The sequence below is a fragment of the Monomorium pharaonis genome, chromosome 2 (genome assembly GCF_013373865.1).
Source record: "Monomorium pharaonis isolate MP-MQ-018 chromosome 2, ASM1337386v2, whole genome shotgun sequence".
In the NCBI taxonomy this organism is placed as follows: Eukaryota; Metazoa; Arthropoda; class Insecta; order Hymenoptera; family Formicidae; genus Monomorium; species Monomorium pharaonis.
In genome coordinates this window covers 18218834-18232106 of record NC_050468.1, presented here as the reverse complement: position 1 = coordinate 18232106, position 13273 = coordinate 18218834, and the positions used below count along the sequence as shown (strand labels likewise).

The following is a 13273-nucleotide window of genomic DNA, read 5'->3' as shown; positions in this document are numbered from 1 at the left end:
GCGAACGCGTGCGGCGAGAATTCGCGCGCGGCGTGACGCGACGCGCGATGCAAATAGATAGAGGTACGGAGCCGAGGGTATCTCGGACAAATCTTCGGAATCGCGATCGAAGGCCATCGGCGAGCTCGTAAATCGCGCTCTCTCTCTCTCTCTCTCTCTCTCTCTCTCTCTCTTCTTCTCTCTCCCGTCGAAGGTATAAGTCCACGGGGTGTTCGAGAGCGCGTTCCGCTTCGGGGGCGAATACGGGCACGTACGCATTTACGCACTTACGCGCTCGCCCGCGAATTACGGGCCGTATATGCAGCGCGTGCGTATATGCATGTACATATGTGTAGCACGTACTCCGCTCGGATCCCCGCGCGTCCTGCCGCGGATTATACGCGTGCATTTACGAGTTTGCCCGGCCATACGCGCGCGCAACACGAATTGCCCGGGGCGATGGAGATTCTATCGTTCTCTCGCACATTGCGGATCGCATGCGTCTCAGTGGCGAAGCTGCAAATTGAACATCTGCCGTCTCGTCTCTCTGCACGAATGCGCACACGTGTCGTAAAATCCTAATTTTTATCGCGGCGTCGTCCGTAACGACTGTGAAACGCGACCATTAAAATTGCTATCCGACCACGTATCCCTTTATGGCGCTACCGATGAAAACCTATCGCGATGGCTATTACATTTTTAATGCCAAGCTTGAGGTATTGTTTTATTCGACCTTTCATCGCGCGGTAAATCGTGCAATAAACTGTTTATATCATTTATCTATTTATGAAGCTATCCTTAAGAGAAATTTTTCCTTTCTTTTTATAGGGGAAGCTTATCGAAATTGCACCACTTTTCACACAATAAAGGTTTGTAACTCAGAAATTATGAAGAATATATTTTCAAGTTCTTTACATCACAATGAAATGTAGTAGTTTTTTTTTTTTCATTTTTTAAAGGAAGTTTGTAAGCGTACGATTTAAAAACGGATTTTTGTTCTACAGTTTATCAAAATTGCAATGATTCTCTCTAATACGATTTACGGAATCTACACTAACTTTCGTTTTACGTAAAACATCTTTCCGATAATATCAAAAAGGGACTTTACGGAAATGCCCTGTTTTCCTTCTACTTCGCTCAATCTTGTTTTCAGTTTCTGTACTCTTTGAAAACACAATTCATAACTTCTAGAAACTTTCTATATTCTTTCTTGGTTATTTCTTGTTTGCTGTAAGAAACATCTATTTATTATATGACGGTACCTAAAATCAAAATTTAAATAACACAGCATTGTAGTATGATTTAGGAGACAATTTTGCGAAACTTTGTTTATCTAACATACAAACACGAGAGTGAAAATAAAACTTTGGTCCTGTTGTGATTTAATTCTATAACAGTTACGATTATTATAAATGATAAAGATCTAAGTTATTTTTGTTTTACATTTTCTGAAATTCAGTTACAAATGTGTTGAGAAACAGCTACAATACCACGAATTCTATATGTGTGAACATAAATTAGCAAAACTTCTCATGTTTTATTATGTCTCGAGTATAATAGAGGCAGTATTAATTTAGTTCTTAGTTTAATAAAAACTGTACAAATTGTTACAGCAGGTTGAATTTTTAAATTAAGTTGTTTTAGCTACAATTTTTCGTCGACAACTTTTTCCTACAATAGGGGTTTAACTTTAATGATAAATAACAATTGTAAATAACGTAACACTACTCTATATTTCCTAAATAAGGTAATTTCAAATCTGCATAAATGTCGTTTTATTTTTGCATCTAAATTCTTGAATTCTTTTATTAAAACGTTAGAGATAAAATTTTATATGCTTCACGAATATTATTGGCATTTTTATGCATTGACAGTTTCATACATTAATTTTATATAGCAGATATTAATTGTTATAAATTACAGCTCAATTAACACGAAGACTGTGTATGAGAATTTCTCTCGCTGTCTATTAATATTACGTTCGTACATAGCAAAGCTATCGATTATCTTGAAATGGAGAATGCGGAACATATATACAGTATACTCTTCAATTGAAAGTACATGTTAAAAAGGAAACGCGCACTTTGTATGTATGAATTAAGCGCGAGGTTATGTCCGGTTGATTTGTTTCGTTTATACGAGATCTTTCGAAGAATATGTTTCACAATGAGAAGTCGAAACAATGTTTATGATCAATATTTAAAGTAAGAATAAACATGTTATTAATTATTATAAAATTTAGCATTTATATTTATTAAATTCAACCTACTGTGGCTGATTATCTATTATCTTGTTAAATGCCGTATCTTTATAATTATTGTAATATGAATAAAATATAAGATAGAAAGAATATAATTTTTTTAATTTTAAAATGCGTTAAAATGTTTTTGTATATTTTGTAAATTTCTGAAATTAAAGAAAAATAGACGTGATATTTAGAAATGTAATACAATATCATTGCGATCGGTCATATTTATGATTTACAACGTGCTTGCTCGCTAATTAAAAATTATTCTAATGAAAAATATTATTTATGGATCGAATGGAGATGATGACGATAACACGTATCGGAGTTTACGTTGTATGCGCGCGATTACACGGGAGGTATCGTGCGTTGACAGTCAGATATAATTTAACTATATCTAATGCTCGCATATACTGGCGCGATTTATGTCACAAATAATTGATATAACGCCGTCGTACATATTAGCGATTTGTAATGCCACTGATACGTGACAAATTCGCCTACATTATTACATAGAGAAATGAGATTAGCGACGCTGTCGGCCCGTCGCGCGAATTGATCGTCTTATGGATCAGGTGAACGGCGACTTGCTTTATGTAAAGTGAACGAAACCGTTATAGGCCTCTACCCCGAGAGACCTTAACGAAACCGCGCGAAAACAGCTTCATAATTATACGGCTGAGATTTTACTGTTACTCGTACCGCGCAATTAACGCGCGTGAGATTAGAAGACCATATGTTTCGGTTAGCTACCTGTTGGTAACTATTTGCCATAGGACATTTATTATAATCATCGGTGACGGCGGCTTTCGCTCGTGCGTTTTCCAAACGTAAATAAATCTGAAACCTTAACGAGATGAGTTATCAGTTGCGCACATAATATCTCTATTTATATCGGAAAATAGCTGCGTGTAGCGGTATCCTTTAAATTAGCGGATGTTGCTTTGGCCGACTGCGCGATTATTGGACATTAAAATAGCGGAAGAATCGCTAATTGTCAAGTAGAAGTCAATTAAACGGTTGGCCGTTAATTGTGATAATGACTCTTGAGTTCGCAATATTTCATTTATATCGTTGCGCGCTGGTTCAGCAAAGTTATTGTGCGAATTATACTCATAGTATAGTTTCGTGGGAAACTCGATCTGGATTCTTTTCCACGTCGTTTCTCCAGATATCTCTATCTGATAAAAAAATTAACGCGTGTGCGTGTTAATATAATTGCGACATTGGATATCTGTGACCGATCGACTTTTCTGCTACTCCAGAGTGCACGCATCCATTTATAGGAGATGTAGGAACAGCTCTTGCTATCTACTCCGGTTGAAGTAATAATAAATTTTTTTATTACGTTTTCCTATTGCAGATATCTATTTATATGTTAAATAAAAGAAGGAAAATAACGCTGATTTAAAATAATTGAGCTGCTTCGAAATTTTTATCTATTTATATTTGCTTCAGAAATTTATTAGTTCAGTTTATTTCAATTAATTAGGTAATATTGTCACACCAAAGCATACATGCAATATATGTATTTTATACAATCTGTTAAGAGTTATTGTTTACCGTTTAATTTTAATAAGTGATGTGTTACATATTTTTAGACTTAATTTTAGAGTTATTTTAATTAAAAAAAAAAACAGAAATCTTTGTAAAAATATGTTTGCAGAAATTTTTAAATTTTGCCATAAGTTTATTTTTTTAATTTTTGACAAAATAGATAATTTCTTATTTTATGTTCTTGATGTTTGGTTACGCGAGTCTTTCTAACATAGAGATATTAATCGTTAGCGTTAGAATCGAAAGTTATAACCTCTGTCTAACCAGTCCCTTATGAAAAAATACTATTGGACTATTGGACCTCGAGCGTTACCAAAAGCACCCCTTATGAAAAAGTACTATTGGACTATTGGACTATTCGCCAAAACACTACTGAAAACTATTAAAACTAATAGTGTGTCCCATAGTATCACTATTAGTTCCAATGGTTTTCAGTAGTTTTTTGACGAATAGTCCAATAGTCCAACAGTACTTTTTCATAAGGGGTGCTTTTGGTAACGCTCGAGGTCATGTGTCAAATAACGAAGAATGAATGGTTCTTTGATTTTTTGATTATTTTGTTTGATTTGTACCACCATTCCTTGTTCCGGAAGTCGTTAAAGTGTGGCCTCCGCGACTAGATCGATAGATTGTTGTTTGTGTTCCCTGTGACATGCTCACTTTGTTGAAGAACAGTTAACATCTTGTCCAAGATTGCGGACAAGAAATCTTCGAGCGCCACGTAGTTCTCAAATGAGTTTTTCTTTTACGCGACTATCCGCGTGTACATCCTGTATATGCTACGATTTTGCTCGTTTTAGCGATAACGGCACACAAGCAGCCGTCTCTGTCGTTTACTAGCCGCCTGACATACACGTGATCCATCATCACGCGGATGTAAAACGTTTATTTGACAAGGACTGTGTCGTGATATTATGGCAAAAATTAATAATTGCAGATTCATAATTATCTGTAATTTAACACGAACTTATTTTTGTAAAATAGCGCTCAAAACGGGTTTCTTTTTTAACTTTAATAAAATGAGTAAAATATTTCTCTACCGAAAAATTCTTATGTCTTTAAATGTTTATTAATATCTATCTATGGATTAAAATATTTATAAATGTCCATAAATAATTTTATAAATGTAAATGTATTTTTTAATATAAGAATTTACTGTTTTATGTTTGTAAATTATGTGCAATATTTTTTGCATTATTTTTATCGCAGAGAACATTTGACATTTTCTACATTTCCATTTATTTTACATATTCGCGGCCATTTTTCATTTTGGCGCGTTGAAATTCCATTTATTCGTGGAGAAGCTAACAAAAATAATGAAGTAAATGGGTAAAGAGAAGAATGACGTTTAATTCTTTCATTTTAAACGAGTACGTGGCGCCGCGTTATATTTTTCTTTTGATGGTACTTCCATATTCGTGGTGGAATTTTCAGAAATACCAGGCTTTTGCCGTGTTTGCTTTTAGTCATTTTATTTGTAATCTATTGTGGACGCTTTTACGTTACATGAAACCGATTTTAACATTAATAACAAAATTCTTTATTTTTATATATGTTAATACAAATAATTATGTTATCGTTCATGAATCAATTGCATATTGACACATCAAATTGTACGCTGTGTCAGTAACAGTACATCATCGAGCAAGAATTGATATGTTTGTATAAGATTTAGCCGAAAATTATATGTTCGAAGACTTGTCTGGGATTTACGACGCGAAGAAACGTTTCCACCCAATTAAATGTAAATCGATTGATGAGGCGATGTTTGTTTTTTTTCGCGTGTTTGCTTCTTTATTTTCTCCAAAACTATGTGACGCCAGATCACGTATGCTGAAACAGTAACCAAGTTGAAAGATAAGTGCTCCGACACATTTGACGTGTTATTATTACAATGCCAATCCGGTGGTAATGTCAGGCAAGCCGCCTGACATTATTTAGCCGCCTCTATAATTTAATCACAGACAACAATCGCCAAGCGGCAAGATATCCAGCTCATGTTAATTGCTTAATTATTTCGACTTCCTGCTGATACAAATCACGCGATGTGTAAGAAGGATGAGCTATTATAAAGTTCATGGTGACGCGATAACATATTTGTTGCCGTGATTTTTATAAGAGATGTAGTTAATATATTTAATATATGTTAATATACAATAGAATTTGGTAATAAGTAAAATGTTGAGTGAAAGAAATTCCATTCAATATTAATTAAATTCTTGGTTAATATAATCAAAAATAATTTTATTTTTCTAAATATTTAGTAAGTATAATTAAATTTGATAGTACTTACTAAATATTTACTAAAATAAAATTATTTTTGGTTATATTAATTAAATATTTAATTGGCATTATTTTATTTAATATTTGGTAGTTATTAATAAACTTTTTTTTTGGTGTATATTATAAAGAAAGATCACCAATTACATTGACTTTCTAAAGCAGTATTCTCTTATTTCTCAGAAATTAAACATTCCACTGTATTAATACTCATAAAAATATGATCTACTTTGATAATTAAAGTAATGAAAATCTATAGTTCAGACATTTATGCTTTTTTTTCTATATAAAATTTACTAAAAACAAATCAAATTGCATCTAACCTTTATATATAGACGCATTATATGTTGTACAAAACTCATAAAGTATTTGAAGATACTAATTATTATAAAATATAAAATAGTATATATAAAGCGCAATGCTATATCTGATTAAAAACATACTCTAGTTTATGTTTTCAAATTTGCATTTTTATTAAATAAATACTTTCTACAAACAAAGCAGTATTACAAGTATTGGTGACCTTCTCATATATGTGTTTTTAAATATATTTTAACGTATAGTACAAAATTTATCAAAATTATTCTTGCAATTCATCAAAAAATCATTTATTTTTTGTTTATCTCTTTATATGCGTTATTAATCTTTTGCATATAATTTTTGATGGTACAATGCTTTGCAGTTAAAAGTTGCATTTTTAATGCCTATATAATATGTATAATACGTACAGTAGTTTAAGTTTAAACTCTAAACAAATAATTCAATTCAAATTTATTCGAGATACGTGCAAGACAAAGATCTTTCAAATTAGAAGTTGATTCGGAAGATCGAGTGAAAATCAATCGGATTCGTACCAGTTCGTTTTCGCACCAGCGACGTGACGTGAGGCGCGCGATTCCACGACAGTCCGCGCTCGCGAGGCGCAAAACCTCGCATCCAATTTTCCAGGAAGGCTCACGCGCGCGAGTCCATATTGAAGCACCGAGAGGCGCCCACCAATATATTTTATTGCCGCGGCCGACAAACATGTTCTTTCACACACGCCGGTTTCGAGAACCGGAACGACGTTATCGCACCGAATCACTCGGCGACACGCTCCGACCTTCTTGCTCTGCTCTTCTTCTCTTGGTCGTCCTCGAGAGGAGAAGATTCTTTCGCGAGAGACTGACTGGAGGGGCAAGGACACTTTAATCCTCCTGGCTTCGAGGTTACCTTCTCAAACAGGAAGAAGAGGAGGAGAAGAAGAAGACGACGACGACGATGCTTTAAAAGAGGCAGAATGAGAAGGAAAAAGCAAATGTTTGATCGTCCAGGCATAATCACAGCGGATGTGACAAACGGGATGCGCTCGATGTGAGAAATGTAATCCTACCGCTTGCATCCACAAAATTATCATTTGCTCGCGTACTCATTACGCGCGTTATACCGCATTTGCATTTTGATTTCTGGCCAATTCTGGCCTTTTTAAGCCGGCATGTTTTGAGAGGAAGAAGAGAGAGCGAGCGAGCGAGCGAGCAAGCGAGAGAGAAAGAGAGAGAGAGAGAGAGAGAGAGAGAGAGAGAGAGAGAGAGAGAGAGAGAGAGAGAGATTGATTAAAGTTTATTTAGCTTTCTCAGCTATTATGTTTCACATAGATTTACATACATGCTTCTTTAACATTCATTAAAATATGTCAATTCTTTCACAACTTCTAATTTCTGCTGGCAAGGTATTGTATAACTTTACGCCCTCGTAACACACGCTTTTTTGTGCACTTTTAGTTCTAACGAATTTTATTGAGATAGTCTCTTTCTGTCTTGTTTTTCTTCCATTTTCATTACTAATTACTTCTAGTCTATCTCTTAAGTAATTTGGCGCCAAGTTATGTAAAACCTTAAATATAAATATACATACATTATAGTGTAGTCTCTGTTTTATAGACATAAATTGCAACGCTTGTAACATATGTTTTATTTTGGTGTATTGTAATATTACTCGCATAGCCCGATTCTGTGCTACTTGCAATTTATTCAATTGCGTTTCTCCCATATCTATCAGTAGAGACCAGGAGAGACCGGGAGAGACCGGGAGAGACGGGGAGAGACCGGGAGAGACCGGGAGAGACGGGGAGAGACTGGGAGAGATCGGGAGAGACCGGGAGAGACGGGGGGTGACGGGGAGAGACGGGGAGAGAAGGGGTAAGAGGGGGAGAGACGGGGAGAGACGGGGAGAGACCGGGAGAGACGGAAGAGACGGGGAGAGACGGGGAGAGACCGGGAGAGATCGGGAGAGACGGGTAGAGACGAGTAGAGACCGGCAGAAACCGGAAGAGATCGGGAGAGACCGGGAAAGACGGGGAGAGACCGGGAGAGACGGGGAGAGACGGGGAGAGACGGGGAGAGACCGGGAGAGACGGGTAGAGATGGGGAGAGACCGGGAGAGACCGGGAGAAACCGGGAGAGACCGGGAGAGACGAGGAGAGACGGGAAGAGACCGGGAAAGACGGGGAGAGATCGGGAGAGACGGGTAGAGACCGGGAGGGACGGGGAGAGACCGGGAGAGACCGGGAGAGACGAGGAGAGACCGGGAGAGACGAGTAGAGACCGGGAGAGACCGGGAGAGACCGGGGGAGACGGGGAGAGACCGGGATTGATTGACTTCATTGAGACACACACACACACACACACACACACACATACACAGAGAGAGAGAGAGAGAGAGAGAGAGAAAGAGAGAGTCGTATCTGTGTCATTGCGACATTCGATCGCGAGCAGTGAGAGCGCTTTAAACGAGCAGACGACATCAATCACCGATTTACACGCTGCTGGGAGGTACGCCGGTATTTTTCTCTCCGCGCCCTGGGAGTTTAACTTGGAATTTATCGCAACGAGATCGAGAAAGTAAACATTGTAATTCACGGACAATAATCGAGTTGGAGGAAGCGTTTCGATTAAAGTTTCTGTCCTCGGGGTCGGCGAAATAGCATAGATCGGGAACATCGGAGATTGTGGATTTCGGAGTAAACGCTTAATAGTAAGGATTCTCGCGACGCGCAGCTGTTGTTAGAGTAGAAATCACTTTCAACGTTGATACGTCTACCTATCTTTGTTATTCTTTTCCCGGCGGTGCCCTTTAATGAAAAGGCAAAGTTATTGTAACACGGTACCTAATTTCGTTTAATTGTATATTATTACTAAGGGGGATATGCTATCCGCGGAAATTTGCGAGCAGACCGGCGGAGTTGGTGGAAGCGGGACTGCTGCCAGATGATGTAGCCTGAATGTAGGCCCGTAGGCATTCCGCTGCCATTTTATTTCACGATTACCCGCGCGCCATTAATTGAAAAATAAATTATCAAGTATAACGCGCGTTCTCCGCGCGGCACGATTAATCGTTCGATAACTAATACGCAAATAATGAGAAATAGAGTCTGGATTGCCTTGATATCCTCTTTTCTTTCTATCCGTTCAATTCTGTTCTTGTTTCAATGCAATAAAACCGTCGTAATTTTGTACTACAGAATTAACTCTCTACACGATTCGACGCGCCGCAAGAGGGCAAAGTTTAAGTGTAAAGGCGGTACCACACTGAATTGTACCTTCGGCGAAGTGTATATATGAGAGATGTACGCGAATGTTCATCATTAGTTCGTTTCCGGCCGGATGTCAAGCGATGCGAATTGAAGGATAATATATGTTTAATTGTTTCGTGTAATAAATCGTGAAAAGTACTTGCACGTAGTTCCTTTTATAATGAGTTCTTCATGGCATGATTGTAATTGTGTTATAACATATAATTTATAATTTCTATTTGAATGAAATGTTATTGTGCCATTATTAATTGAAATAAACTTGTTTGTTATAAATTTTTATTTACAACCGATTTATTTATAATGATGCAGATTGTGAAGAATCAAGATGTACCTGATATATGTTGACAAAAATATGTTTGTTAACTATTTTATTTTTTACATTTTGATATCCACAATTAATTTTTACAAGAAATCGAATTTACATTAGTAAATACAGCATGGAAATGCTATCGATAGCACACATACAATTTAAATTACATTTTAAAATGCCTTCTGATCAGACATAAGAGAATTATTCACTCATGCTTTAAAATATATTCAAACCCATCGTCACTTTGGGCATTATGTTATAAATATAGACATTGATGTATCTGCTGAATTAAATAGCATAAGGTGGGCCCGCCTTGAGTCGACCGAAATGGCACGTTCGCCTTTGAATAAAGGCGTCACAACGAGGCAGACCACAATACTGAAATCATAAGTAATGGCTTGGTGGAGGCGTGACCAATCCCGCCTAAACTATCGCCCGGATTTATTTATTTGACCCTGTTTCGGCGGTTTGTGGCGGAGCCTATGATGAAACGTTTCATAATTCAGTCTGAGACATTTATGCGTAGCTAATGTGATTTGTATCATAAAATTTTATTATATACAAAAATAACGAAGAAAATTTTATGTCGTATATGTTAAATTATGAATTATATTAATAATGATTTTTATATAAAATAAAATATTAAAATAGATAAAGGAATACATAAGATATAAGAGAACAAATAATTAATTCGCGCGATCCCTAAATTATAAAACACAAAGTAAATTTATTTGATTAATTGTTTTATTAATTGTATATATATAGATATTATCAGGAGTAAATGTGTTGTATATGTACATTAAATATTTATAATAAAAAATATTGTTATACATATAAATAATTAAAATAATTTTGTATTAATTGTGCTTACATACATATATACAATCGTTAAAAAAATTTTTTTTTAATTAAATTTTAATAGGTTGTAACTGTTTTTGCAATTTTTATATTGTTGTATTTTTTATAAACGTATTTAATAATTCAGAAACATTTGTATATTCTATTTTTTTTAACGTATACATAGAAAGTTATGGTATGATTTCATTCAACTTTTCTCATCTAACTTACAATGTTTTCGACTAAAGCGGAACTGAATTTTTTAGAAAGCCATTAATAAAAGCGTAATCTTGTCTCTGTGCCAGGTTATACTCGGGCACAAAACATTTTGAGTCAAACATGAATTTACATAAATTGGATTTAATTGTTCCCTAAGCAATTCAAACTTATTTTCATTGAAAATGCTATTACTTAAAGGATCAAGTTGTTTCTTTTTCAGTTTATCTCGTTCTTTTATATTTACGCTTTTCAACTCGCTTATTATTTATTTGTAAGAATATAAAAGTTAGGAGAGGAAATGAGAATATCTTTAAAGTTAAACATAATCCACTAAGCGTAAAAGGATTAACTAGAATTCCGTCAAATGACGGTATGCAGTACACGGGAAAGAGGCTGTTAACACGAGTTTCCGACCTCGCGGGCATCGAAGCGAGCAGCAGCAAGATCCGACAAAGTTTCCCACGGGAAAGCAAAGAGCCAAGGATATCGTCAGTTCAAGCTCTTAGAAATTTCTAGAGAGCTTGGCAATCCCTGTTGGCCGAAGCGCGATCCGCCTTGCCATAGGACCGCTATGTAAATTCACTCTCCAGTATCCCAGCATCGGGACCACGGTTTTGCAATTAGTGCGGAATGCATCTGACACAAACGGATGCATCGAATCCATGATTATCGCGATCGGTGGGAAAAGGAACCCGATATATCGAGCCGATCGCATGATTTCGGTAAGTCGTAAATTTGTGAAGATGCGGAAAGAAAGACTTGAGCTCGAGGTTTGAGTATGTTTATGTTTGTTCCTTCAAAGCCACCTACGCAAGCGAGAATCCTAATTTGGTCATCCTGTACTCTACTGAGTACCGTTAATCGTGTATGTACTATCGAGCGGCCATGTACGCTCGCTAAAGAGTTAATTGGCACATCGATTCATGACGGTAATGATGGCGCTGTCGAGGATAGTCGTTAAAAAGAGAACCGATCACAAGTACTTCAACTGTATTTTAGTCTATCCTGATAAATCGACACGCAACATTGATTCACTCATTTTAATTTCTTGTGTCTTGAAAATAGTTTTTCTTCTCTTGTTTGTGTTGCATCTCAGATACATTAAAATTTTTACTTCAAAAGTATTATATATATAGTACATTTATACAAATTTTTTTTTGAAATTTTTTATATATAACTCTTAAATTTAAAATAACTTCTACCATACTCTTTCTCTTTAATTTGGAAAGCGACAATTCTCAATATAACATAAATTGAAAATACATCAGAATTTATTGTTTTCTTAAATTCTGTTTTTTAAATTTTCTTCATACAGTTTTACTCTCTTATATAAAAGTTAAAAAGTATATAATAAGAGGAAATAGCTATCGCAGGGCATACTTTTTATTCATATGAATCTCATAATTCATTTTGCAATTTTATTGTAGCGAGTCTTTTCCTTTACCGCGGAATCTTTCATAGAGTAGTAATGCTATAAAGAAGATGAATTGTAAGTCTTTTCCAATTTAACGTTGGGATTTTTCAGTGTTTCAAGCGCAATATCTTCTACTTTAAGATTAAACGAAGAAGGATTGTTCTATAACATAGAAGCACACTTAACGCAAGTGCTCTAGAATTGAGAACGTGAGTTTTTTCTTTATCTGTATTTTTCAATGGGATTAATAAATTTATCTTTTTGAATATCAAAAGACATGGTATATATCATCTGTCATGTATTACGCGCAGTAATCGATAAGATGAACTATATATCTCTAGGTACGAAATCTGTTCAATTGCGAGTATTCCAAAATATCTTTATGAACGCCTAGATCAATTAAGTTTTTAATAAGTTAACCGTTAACCGAATCTATCAGATAACGAAAGTATTTTTGTTTTTACTATATGTTATATATTAGAGGATGTGTACTATAATTTAAAAAAAATTTGAAATTAAAAAAAAAATTTTTCTGCTTAGAAAAATTAAAGAATTTTCTAATCCTTATAGACTTTTAGAATTTTTATTTTACAATTAAACGATTTTCCACTAAATCTATTTTTTTTAATCTGGGTTACGGCAACAAATAATTCTTTATTAGCGTGGTTACATTATTTTGTGAACAATTTTATGTGGCAAAAAGAAAATGAAAAAAATATAAATGTATATTGTATACATAGTAAATAATTTCCGGCAAGAGCCAAACAAATCTTGAACTTTTTTCTTTTAGAATATTTTAGATTCTTCAAAATATTAATATTAATTTTTCCAAGGTCTGCAATGTTGGGAACAGGACATTTA

The 13273-nt window shown here is 35.3% G+C and overlaps 1 long non-coding RNA gene across 1 annotated transcript in view; it reads left to right on the top strand.

The window, feature by feature from the left end:
• Positions 1-290: 290 nt before the first annotated feature.
• The window catches only part of LOC118644537, a 30401-nt gene continuing 17418 nt past the window's right edge, over positions 291-13273 (top strand). The window contains exons 1-2 of the long non-coding RNA XR_004962311.1: positions 291-695; positions 808-848. This is a non-coding gene — a long non-coding RNA (uncharacterized LOC118644537). The remainder of the gene's footprint in view (positions 696-807; positions 849-13273) is intronic.